This window comes from Nannospalax galili, unplaced genomic scaffold (genome assembly GCF_000622305.1).
Source record: "Nannospalax galili isolate Female #2095 unplaced genomic scaffold, S.galili_v1.0 scaffold52, whole genome shotgun sequence".
Lineage (NCBI taxonomy): Eukaryota > Metazoa > Chordata > Mammalia > Rodentia > Spalacidae > Nannospalax > Nannospalax galili.
Window position 1 is genome coordinate 2,213,545 of NW_008334003.1, and position 9,894 is coordinate 2,223,438.

Sequence of the window (9,894 nt, forward strand, 5' to 3'; positions counted from 1 at the left end):
TGTAAGAACCATGGGAGGAGGTACATGGCCATATGCAAATAGAGTCTTAAAGTCCCCTGGAATCTTGCTCATATGAACTTAAAGCAATGGTGACAGCATGTAAAAGACCCATGCAAACTCAAGCAGACAAAAATCTAGCAAAGAACTGTGGAAATGTTCAGCAGACCCTAATATTAGTCAAATAACTATTGGGTGGCTGATTACTACTGGGTGAGGAAGAGGTGATTTTCTTTAAGGGAGTAATTCTAGGTAAGCTGACTAGATCCCTTTGGATGAACTTTCACTGGGGGATGTCAGGGGACACTAACTTGACTTAATAGGCCATAACATAAATGACAGAATGCATGAAATCCAGTGTGGGAAGGGTCTATGAGAGGGTATCGATGAGGAAGGGGGTATAAAGAGGACTAAGATGCAATTGAAATATACAAAAATCCAATAAAATATATTATTTGTAAAAAAAGTATCTATATGGAGCTCAACTCCAACTATGATGGGGCCAACGAGACATCAAAAAACAGCAAAAAGCAAGTGAACATATTGATGGAGTACAAAATGAAACAGACCCAATGAACAAGTCAGTGAGGACATTTGAAAGTAAGACAGAAATGTAACAAACTCCACCAATCATATTTTCAGAATTGATCACCAAAATCTCAAATATTGGGCTAACAACATTTGTCAATCATCCACTTGAGTCTGCACTGCATGGGGAGGAGGCTGAAGAGGCCCTGCAATATTTGACCAGAGCTGACTTGACAGAATTTGAAGATATAAAATCAGGTTACAGAATAGATTTTTATTTTAATGAAAATCTTTACTTTGAAAATAAAGTTCTCTGCAAAGAATTTCATCTGAATGAAAGCGGTGATTCATCTTCAAAGTCCACTGAAATCAAATGGAAATCTGGAATGGATTTGACGAAATGCTCAAGGAAACACAGAATAAAGTCAGCAGGAAGATACAGCATGAAGAAGCTTCTTCACCTGGTTCACCGCAGATGAATTAGGAGAGGACGTCAAAGATGGTATTTGGCCAAATCCCTTGCAGTACTACTTTGTTCCTGATATGGGTGATGAAGGAGAAGGGGAAGATAATGATGTTGATGAAGACGATGATGATGATAATGAAGAAGGATTGGAAGGTACCAGTAAAGAAGGGGATGAGGATGAAGGTGAAGAAGACGATGGTGGAGAAGGGGCAGAAGAAGAGGATGAAGGAGAAGGTGACTAATGGAAAAGAACAAACCCTGATGGATTCCAACCTTCCTTTTTAAAATTTTTCTTTTTATTTTTCAATTTTCGCCAGCCCATGGGAGAAAGTCGAAGTTACAGTCCCCCCACCACCCCCACTGCTCTTGTGCTCAGTCACCTGTTTTTGAACCGTCTTTTCTCAACAGTAGAGTCTCAGCATATTTGGGAAAAGTAATCTTGAGCAGAGTAAAATGAGAAAAAAAATCTCCATTTTTCTGTTCCTAATTTATTTTGGTCACTTCTTGTCTCAAAAACTGTGGCATCAACACAACCACTATGTTCTGTGGGAAAAAAGAAAAACTTCATGCTCCCTTGCCTCTGCTGGAGGCTGGGGGTGCTGGGCCCTGTGTGGTACTGCATAGAACTCTAGACTTTTCCTCCTTTCTCTATATGTTGGGCTCTGAGATTTCGCTGTCTCTATGTGAATATGGACAGATTGCATTTACCACCATGTACGTGTCTGCTCTCATTTAATAAAAAGAGAAAAGAGCTTTTAAAAAAATGGTTGTAGAAGGTCAGCAAAGGGTGAGTTTGAGATGTTTGGATGGGTTAAGTGGGCATTTTGACAACATGGCTTCTCATTTGGCACGTTAATTGTGATGTTAAAGGGACATCCTTGCAGTTTAAGATGATAAACTTCTCTCCTAATGATGTCCTGAGCCCTACCACTCAATGGGAGAATCAGCAAAACCTGGAGGTTTTTATTTGGAATTGACTATCTCTATTGTAATTTTGTTTATTTTTAATTTTATTTTGTTTTCACTGAAAAGAAAAGAAGATGTTGCTTAGTTTTAAACATTAAAAGTGAACATGTTGCTTTGTTACAATAAAACTAAATATGTAAACACACACACATAAATAATCAACCACTGATAAATGTAAATGAATCTCAGTCATCATGTTAAGCAGAAATAACCAGACAGAAATATGATCAGACAGCATAATTCCATTTATATGAAGTTCAAAGACAATAGAAAGAAAATTGCAGTTACTTATGGGGGAGATGATTGACAGGAAAGGACTATGGGACTTTTAAAGTGTGCTGTTTTACAATGTGATATCAACATCATATCTTGGGGATAAGAAACCGAAAGGTTATGGTTGAATAGTGATGTTTGTGCAAGAAGTTGACAAGGGATCAGTTGTGCTGTGTAGTTTTAGTTGGCATCATGTAACATTTGGATTGAGGGTGCCTCAATTAGGGAATTGCCTCTGTTGGGCTGCCCTGTGGCCATGTCTGTGGGGTATTTTCTTGATTGTTGACTAGTGTGTGAGGGTCCAGAGGGCCCAGCCCACTGTGGGTGGTGCCACCCTTGAGCAGGTGGGCCTGTATTATATAAGAAAGCACGTTGAGCACAGGCTGGGGGAGTAAGCCAGTAAGCAGCATTCTTCCATGGCCTGTGCTCCAGCTCCTGCCTCCAGGTTCTTGCCCTGAGTTCCTACCTTGGGCTCCTTCAGTGATGAACTATAACCCAGGAGATGTAAGATAAAATAAACCCTTCCCCCCACCAAAAAAATATTTGAATAACTTTTATTTCATAAATAGTCATGAGTATTCTGAATTCTTAAGTTGAACATCTTGGCTCATTTGGGAAATCTATTCAAAAATGAGTATGTAGCTGTCCATATAGCTGCTATAAAGAAACAAATGTACACATTTTTAAACACTTAAAAAACATCACCTATATCAAAGTTCTGCCTGCCAAGGCTCAGGGATCATTGTGGAAGAGGAGGTGGAAAGATGGTAAGAGCCAGAGGTGTTTGGAGGAGCACAAGGGAACAGTTTTCTCAACAACTGGTCAGTTACTTATATGACTTCTCAGCAGTGGTGACAGCATACACAAGTCCCATGCAAGCTCAAACCAGACAAAATTCCAGCACAGACATAGGGAAGTGGGTAAGAAACCCCAACCTAATTTAAGGAAAGAGACAGCCTTTTTCAAGGGTGGGACTTTTCTAGATTAAACAGGCTCCAGTACACAGACCCACACTGAGGGACATTTGGAGATACAAATTTGACTCTACACATCTGATTACATATAAATAGAGTACATTAAATTGAGCAAGAACAATAAGGGGAGGTGTGGGTAGGGGAGGGGAACCTAAATACTATCAAAGTACATGAAAATAGCAAAAGTTGAATTGAAAAATTCTACAAATAAAACCCTCACTGTCTTGCCATAAAGATCAGTGTAAAGTGTTATTTAACATAAATCTTGCTTGTTTTGTTTTTTTTTATAATGAAAATTTTTTTGTGTGAAGAGTCACAAGGACTTCACAGGAACTATAAAATTATGTGGAGAATGCCAGCCTCACTGTATGAAACCTTTTCTAAGGGACATAGAGAGCTGGTAATGACTGGCTGTTTCAGGTGTGTCTAGTGCTTGAAACTGAAAAAACAGTGATAAAGAAAATTATTTGACTCTTCACAGAGTGATGAATTTAGACAATAAAGGGGGAAGTATATAAAAGTTGACATGGGAAATATGGTACTTGGAAATTTTTAGCAATCTAGTTATTGATATTTATCAATTTTTCTAACATCACTAATTTTACATCCATGTCCAAAGAAAAACTGCATTTCCATGCTAACAAATATATCACATCGAAATAGTTCACATGCCTAATATGAAATAATTCTTCCAAACACCTTTGTACTTCCAAAATCCATTTACACTAAAATGCATGCATATTCTTTAAAATATCTCATAATTTCAAGAACTAGTATCTCAAATCTTGTAGACATGATTTACTAGTAGATTCATATGACTGAATCCATGTTATTTTGCCAATAAATGCCTACATATTTTCTTTTCACTTAGTCTCACAATAGTTTATCAGACATATGAAGGAATGGTCTCCAGTGGGTTCCTGAAAGTGGCTTGTTAGTCTCTTCATTTTAAATTGCTTCTGCTCCAACATAGGTTTCCAAATATCAAGTACAGATGAGAGATATTTTTGTAAAACAATGTAAAAGCATTTCTGTTATAGAAATTTATCAACAAAGTGCTGGTATCTAAGGGGAAGTTTCTTAGACTAGTTCTGATGTATGTAACACACATGTATCTGTACACTCAGTATACATGTGTATGCTTCTTTTCCTCTTGCTAATGTGGCTTCACTGTCTCACACTGTGAGTCTTTTTTTGTGTGTGTTGTCATCCCATTACCTTGAGAGTGAAAATCTGGAGCTATAAAAATTTACTTCTGCTTCATGCCATTATTAATAGTAGGCCTACCTCTGCTTTATGAAGGATACATAGAATAGAATATCTGCTCTTTGTCTGTTTTCAAATAATATTTTTCAAGTTTTTCTTCATTGAAACCAAATTTATACTAGGCAGATCTTCTATTAAAAATAATGTGAACACATTTTTAATTAACTCTTTTACCCTTCACTGAAGCACTGTTTCATCTGCCAATCAGGTCGTAGATATTGATTAGCTATCAAGAAAAAAGAGAACAAACACCAAGACTGCCAACATTGATGTTATAGGGTTAATGCAGTGATACTGCTGAGATCTTCTGGAAATTAAAGCCACATTACCTTAATCATTTTATAAAAGTGTCAGGATATTTATAACTTGGGAAAGAGTGAAAATAAAATCATTCCTAACATTAGGATGGACTTAGCAAAATGATGGAGCGCTTCTGCGTTTCCACTTTTTTAAAAAATGAATCAGAGTTTGGCAAAATGAAAAGCAGTCCTTCCATACCTATACACAACCACTAGAGCCAAGGCCCAGAAAGCATCATGGAAAAGAGAACAGAAAAGATTTGAAGAGGCAGGGGACTGTTCCAATAGCCAGAGGACTGCCCCGATAGGCAGAGGACTGCGCCGATAGCCAGAGGACGGCCCTGATAGGCAGAGGACGGCCCCGATAGGCAGAGGACTGCCCCAATAGGCAGAGGACTGCCCTGATAGCCAGAGGACTGCCCCGATAGGCAGAGGACGGCCCCGATAGGCAGAGGACTACTGCAGTAGTCTCTTCTGGACATGACGGGGTTTTGTGCCATGAATTCTGAATAATATGGTTGCCTGTACAAGAAAACAGCAGTGAATATACATCAGGAATCATGCATGTTCACAAGGTCCCACATGCTAGTTGAAAGATAATTGAAGAACTACAGGCAATCAATGGCTTAGTTTTCTTCAGGGACAAGGCCCTTGATATGTTTCCCCTGCTCAAGTGGTCAGCCCTATACCACGTACATAGACAGTACTAATTAGACTCGTGTGTGTGTGTGTGTGTGTGTGTGTGTGTGCGTGCGCACATGTATATGCATATGCATATATAACACAATAATAATTATAAAAGAGGAAAACAAATTTTAAAGGAGGATGTTGGTAGGAACATGGAAGGAGTTTGCGAGGGGAGGAAGAACATGAGGAAAATACATTGTACTTACATATGAAATTGTCAAAAATAAAAGAGAAAACTGAAAGAAGGCTTTCTATTATCTTGTTGGGGGCAGGGAACTAAAACCCTTACAGTGAGTGGTATGTGGTGTTAGCAAGGGCATGCCAAGCACAGGCAAACTTCACAGAAATCATTAATGAAATGGACAGCAAAGGTAGAAGAGTAATGAGCAAGATGCAGAGATGGGATGCATGACGGCGGCTGATAATGCAGCGCACATGTGGAAATGCAGTCAATACAGCAACACACATATGCATATACATGTACCTCAGCACACATGTAGACATGTACTCAACTTTACAGTATATGTCTACACATACATTCAGTAACACAGAAAACATACATTCAATACTTATCGATACATACATTCAATAGCATATATGTACACATATATTCAGTGCCTCCGCACACATGAAGACAGTCATTCAATGATGCAGCACACATATAGACATAAATTCAATACCATAGCACATGCATAGACACTTTCAATAATACAGTGTACATTCCATAATCAGCACATGTTTAGGCATACATATGGTTTCTTGATGAATTTGAAATGCCAGCAATTTGGGAAGGAAAACCTCTAGTTCAATTTAGTGTGAGCTGAATATTTTCACTCACAGATATTTAAAGGTAGCCTAACATGCTTTATCGTTCAGATAACAGAATATTTATATAAAATCTCCATGTGTTAAGTCAGGAAAGATATGATTGCTTTGAAATTCATGGAAATAACTGGTTGTCTACTGGAAAATGGAGCAGAGATTCAAATCCAAGTCTTCATTTCATCACAATAGATCTCAATATGTATGTGAATGTACCTGAGGGCACAAATACTAAGAGTTCATTGTACTCAAGACACAGCTATAACATCAAATTCTGATTCCAAAAGTGAGCAAATATTGTATGTCGTGGGAATTATTTGGGGGAGGGTTCTCTAGACTCTACGCAATGAGAACTACCTAGATGGAAACTTACCTAGACAGAAGGATCACTGGAGCACCAAATTTTTCTGGTAACTCACCTCCTATCCCTCCAAAGTAAAAAAAATATACAAAAGAATCTATTAATTGAAACACTCAAAAGGTTTTTAAGAGCTCTGGAACTCTAGTGTCCAGAAACTTCAGTGGTAAAGTTAGTGTGTTTAGCAATGGGACTGTCCCTTTTCTAGGGAAGTTCCTCTACTGACCACTGCATTGCCTTATTTGTCGTAACTGCTTGGGTGCAGTGCTACTCCCAATGACTGATTTTTACTTTTGCTCAATTCACGGGTTTTTAAATTCTGTTTTCTTTTGATTCTGTTTTAAGATTGTCTCTTAGCTATGCACTTTGAGTCTTTCACTCTATTTATAATTTATTTATTATTTATTTCTGCCTCTGTGTTTTAATATCTAGGGCTTAATTTCCTCTTTCATTACTCCTGTTCCATGATTTCTGTTCTTATTGCATGGATACAGTATATTTACATCTCTATGAGATATTAATTTGGATTTTTGTTCTTTTTTGCTTTGTTTTGTTTAAGTCAGGATCTCATTATGTAGCCCTGTCTGGTCTGGATTTTACTACATAGGCAGTGCCCTCAAACTTTCAGCAGTCCTTTGGCTTAATCTCCTAAGTGCTAGGATTGCAGACATATGCCCATGCCTGGTTAATATTTTTAATATCCTTCTCCCTCTGATGCCCTTTCTTCCTAACTGTTCACGTTTGCCACTGTTTTTCTTATATGAGGCTTTTCTTAAATGTTTTGATTCTATGTTTTGAAATCCTGCATAAAAATGGAAAATTATAAAGGAAAACTACAGTTTTTCTATGTGTGTAAGGGTTCCTCTGCAGTATTCAATATTTTACTGTAAACATTAATCACAATACAAAAAGGAAAAAAAGGGGGGGCTGGAGATATAGCTCAGTGGTTAAGAGCATTGGCTGCTTTTGCAGCGGACCTGGGTTCGATTCCCAGTACCCATGTGGTAGCTAACAACCATCTGTAACTCCAGTTCTGGAGAATCCAACATCCTCTTTTGACCTCTTCAGGCATTGCATGACATGAGTGCATTTACATACATGCAGGCAATACACTCATGCACATAAAATAAAAACAATAAAATATTTTTAAAAGAATCAATTATATGCATAAGAATTATAAATGAAATCTAAAAGATAAAATAAAATTATCTGCTTGCTGATATTATCATAGCACACACAAAACTTTAGGTAATAAGTAATAAAAGTAATATAAGAATTAATGTGAATACATCACAGAGAAGAATGTAAAATGAACCATCTGAAAACAATAGCTGCTGAATAACTGAATATTTATAAAAGCAACAAAACTTACTAACTTTGGAGAACTTTATAAAAGTTCAAAAATTATGAAAATCTTCAAAATGTAAAGACACAAGAAAAATAATTGTGGAAATTATTTTAATTTGCAAATCCAATTCAAGTTAAATCATAAAATGTTATATTTTAAATAGAGAAGGCAGACAAGTGCTGAAATTAACAAAGAAAAATCACCAAAGAAGAATATTCAGGAAACATGAAAAACAAAAGGTTAGTATGCAGGATTAGCTTTGAGATGTTCAAGCAGATCTAAAGCTTACTAATTAAAATATTATATTACTTATGCAGGAGTCAGATAAAGCAAGAGTGAAATTGAATAAAAAATCCTCAAACCCTTTTGTTTCCCTCTCATGGACCCCTTTCTAGCTTCCTGGTGTCTACTCACACTCTCAAAAAATTATACATATGTTAACAGTTAGAAGCTAGGCTCTACATATGAGAGAGATGCATTGTCTTCATGAGCCTAGGATATTTCACTTAATGTAGTATTTCCAGTTCAACCATTTTCCTTCAAATTTCTTTTATCTCTACAATTGAATATAATTCCATTGTGTATATAAACCGCATTTTCATCGACTCATAGATATCTATGAAAATTCTCACCCCAGTCAGAATTAATATCATCAAGAAAACAAATGACAATAAATTTTGGCCAGTTGTGGGGGAAAAGAAAAGGCTTATTGACTGTTGGTGGGAGTGCAAATAGGTGCAACCACTATGGAAATCAGTGTGGAGGCACTCAAAAAACTAAAAATAGTACTACTGTATAACCCAGCATTAGCACTACTGGACATTTGCCCAGAGGACTCTATCCTATCACAGATGTAGTATACATCCATGTTTATGGCTTTTTATTTCACAGTAGCCAGGAAACAGTTTGCTAGCCATGGCTCAAACTCCAGATGCAATCAGTGAAAGGACTGATGAACTTAACTATTAAATTATGATGAGAAAACTCTCAGAAAGACATCCGCTCAAAAGCCAGGCTTGATGGTGCATGCCTTTAACCCCAGAACTCAGGATACAAAGTCAGGTAGATCTCTGTGAGATAGAGGCCAGTCTGGGATGATGTACATAATGAGTTCAAGGCCAGCAGGAGCTACATAGTGAGACTGGGTCTCAAAAGAAAAATAAAAGGCATCTATACAAGAAATCCCTAAAAGCAATGGAAAGACTAAGATAAAGTTAGCATATATACCACATATAACTAAGATTGTGATTATATGAAGGACATTTACACGTGTTGGTAAAATACATCTACTCCATGGCAAAAATGGCCAAACACATGGACAATCCCAGAAATATATATTAGAGTGGCACTTAGATTATAATATGATAATCTCAATCATAAAATTTAAAATGAAAATTAAAACTACAGAAACATATCAGTTATGTTGCCAAGAATAAAAATGTATAAAAACAAATCATGATAAATTCACTAAAAAAAGAATTTTTTTTCAGAGTCACAAATTTAGTTTTTTATCCTATATTCTCATTTCTTGATATTTACCCTGAGACTACACATATGGTATTATGTATGTAATATATATTTTCCTTATATACACATGGTTAGACATTATAGCATTTGAATCATTGGAAAATACTACAGATAAAATGAATGGCTACTCATAGAAAGAAGTTGAATACACTCAGACACACACAACCAGGCAGAACATAGTTTTAGTACAGTTTGAGGTGTATGTTCATGAACAATATGGGGCAGTTTTCAGGTATATAGTCTTACAGAGAAAAAGCAAAGTACAAAACAGCTTTTCTTTTTATGTATGAAATGGTTAAATAATATAAATGCATAGTTATGCATACAAAAGATATGTATATATGTTTAAAATTATATATGTGTAATTTATGCATACCTGCATT

The 9,894-nt window shown here is 36.5% G+C and overlaps 1 pseudogene; it reads left to right on the forward strand.

Moving 5' to 3' along the window:
• The first annotated feature begins 471 nt into the window (after positions 1 to 471).
• Positions 472 to 1,233, forward strand: LOC103730689 (annotated as a pseudogene).
• Positions 1,234 to 9,894: the final 8,661 nt, after the last annotated feature.